Consider the following 3,109-nt stretch of genomic DNA (forward strand, 5'->3'; position numbering starts at 1 on the left):
CCGGCTCCCAGAGCCCACCTGCGGCCTCACCTGGCCGACATCCTCACAGTGGTGGAGTGCCCAACCAACTACACACACTAACAGGCTACACGCCCAGCCATTTCCACAACACTAATGCACCCATCCACGATACCATTCTGCAACCGCACCACAAATGCCAATATCCAACCACAATTTACCTATACCCTCTACCTAACACTTACACTACCCGCCCCGGGTACTCGTGAAAGGGGTCCACTCTTCCCCCATCCACACCTTCGCACCATGCACACCACTCCGTACCACTTACTCCAACTCTCTCCACACACCTGTACCTGCACACCTGTGCTCTCACACCTGGTGCCACCTGCACCCTTCTCTCCCCAAGCGCATTCGCGCTGATCCACAACACTCACTACTCACACACTGCTCCACACGCCTGTCCAGTTGCACACCTGTGCAATCACACCTGTTCAATTCTCACACAGCATCATCTCATCTAACTACTCCCCTCTGGAACTTGCGCTTCCCAGTCGTCCCTTTAAACTATTGCGCTCCCTCGTCATTATCATCCATACTAATCTACCTGCGTCCCCACTACAGGTATCAGTCACTAACTAAACTTAACGTTACCTACTGTCATCTTCGCTAGATCCCTATCAATATCCTAACCCACCCGGGCTAGTTTTCACTGCCATACACCCCATAATCTATTGCTCCTTTGCCCCACCATGGGAAGGGTGGCAGGGATGCCCCCCTTACCCACCGGGCCCATCGCTCACGACCAATTTTGCACATCAAATTTCAACAAATCAAAAATTTGCCAATCACTACCCATCATTTGCCAATCACTACTGCCAATCCTTTGCCAATCATCAAATTTCGCTTTTTTCTAATTTTGGGGCAAAACACTAACCTCATCACCCAGTCTACTCACTAATGCCTCTCGGTGCGCCAATTCCTGTCCAAAGCCCGGCTTCGTGAAGCCAAGCCATGAATGCGGGTTGTTTGGTGCCAGCGACTGGATACGTCCCGCATTCGGTGCAGGGAAGGAGGTTTACCCGGGCCGAGATCCCTCGCACCATCTCAGCACGGAGCCATCCCATGGCTCGATCTCGACCTGCCGGAATACCTCAACAAAAAGTGGTCGCCATGACGACCCTTCCTATCCAGCCGCCCGCTCCGCCTAGTGGAGCACGGACGCGGCCGTTCAAAGCGAGGCCCAGCACGCACCGAGGGCCCGATTCGGCTAAAAGTCGCTCTAACCTCTAAACCGGTTACCGTCGATGCTTCACCTGGACGCTTACACCCCGCAGCCCGTTCCTTGCTCACACATCCAGCCGTGCCCATGCTCCTCGTACCTTTCCTTACACACCCAGGTACCCTCATTCCACTCACAGCCTTGGTCACACACCTGACCACCGAACACTTTGGCACACATTCGTTACCCGCACACCTCACCAACACACCTCTTCGCGCCCCCTCCTCGGTCACCTCCTCTGTGACAATCACAGGTGTGCTCTCATTCGCACACCCAACCACGTGCCTCACTACCAATTCCAGCGTGCATTCCCACTCACGCTCTACCATTCCAGGTGTGCATCCTTTCTCACCTGTCACAACCAACTCACGCTCCTTGTCACTCTCACTACTCTCACCTCCATTCTTGACAGCGCACTCACCCTTACTCTTGACAGCGCACTCTTTCCTCATGCACCTGTCCGTCACACACCTTTCTCGCGCACACTCTCCCGTTACACCCTGTGTAACACTTACCACACCGCGCTTCCATGTGCTCCCTCGCACACGCGCTACGACCGACTCATTCTCGCCAGCACCCTCACTCCTTGGCACGCACTTTTTCCTCACACACCCCAGAGTCGGACTTTCTTGCACACCTCCTTTTTCGCACACCAGACCTGTCGCACACTTCACCAACGGCCTCTCACGAACACCCGGGTCCATCTCGACCCCCAAGCTTCTTAAATCCCCTGGCGCATCATACGCACGACCATATTGGTCACCACTTACACCGGGTCCTCTTCCTCTTCGCTTCTCCTCCATCACCTGCGAATCCCTCATCCGGTTAATGAGCACATCATCACGATCCGAACACAGACTTTTTTTTTTTTTTTTTCTTTTTTTTTGTTGTTGTATACAAGATCGAGGCTCGTGAAAGAGCGAACATTAATCACACAGAAAGACAAACAGACACATAAAACAAATAACATCGGGAGCGGTAGACAAGATGGGGAGAGAGGGGGAAGGACACAAACACAACATTTGAGAGCAGGGACCGAGAGACATGGAGACATCAAGAGATCTGTGGGAGGGAGAGGGCTTTGGGGGGGAGGCATGTGAAGGGGGGGAGGCATGTGAAGGGGGGGGGGGTGGGAGAGGTATAAACATATGGACACTGCCAGGATTTCCAGGAAATAAGTTGGAATTTCAAACAACGGATCTGGGGTGAATTAGTGGGGGTAGAAAAGATCAAGGTTATGGATGGGGGAAGATAAGAGATGGTGGTGAACAGCTGTTTTAAAGACCTGGAGGGAGGAGAGGGATTGAAGGGAGTGTGGGAGTTTGTTCCACAGGCGGGAGAAAAGAGGAATGAAAGAGTGAAGGTGAGCAGAGAGCCGAGATTTCGGCAGTTTAACCATCAGAGGGTTGCTGGCAGATCTTGTGCGACCTGTAGGAATATTTGGGGGACAGAGCACAGAGAGAGCTGGGGGAGCAAGGCCGGAGAGGAGTCGGTAGAAGACAGAAAGACCACCTACCTGCCTGCGGTGAGTGAGTGAAAGGCCCTCAGAGATAGCTTCATCGCGGGAGATTCCAATGATTTTGAAAGCTTTGGATTCAACAGCGTGAAGCCGAGCCAGGTGTGAGGCAGGAGCACCAGCCCATAGGGGAGAACAGTATTCCATTGAGCTGCGGATGAAAGCCTTGTAAGTGGTGAGGAGCTCAGGTGTGCCGAGGAAGGACTTCGCACGACGGAGGATGCCCAGTCGGCGACTGGCTTTGGAGGCCTGCTTGGAAATATGGTTTTCCCAAGAAAGATCATGGCAGATAGTGAGACCCAAAAGCTTGAGTGACAGAACTTCTTGGAGAGGATTGTTGAGAAAGTAGATGG

The sequence above is a fragment of the Myxine glutinosa genome, unplaced genomic scaffold, assembly GCF_964187855.1.
Source record: "Myxine glutinosa unplaced genomic scaffold, kmMyxGlut1.1 SCAFFOLD_413, whole genome shotgun sequence".
In the NCBI taxonomy this organism is placed as follows: domain Eukaryota; kingdom Metazoa; phylum Chordata; class Myxini; order Myxiniformes; family Myxinidae; genus Myxine; species Myxine glutinosa.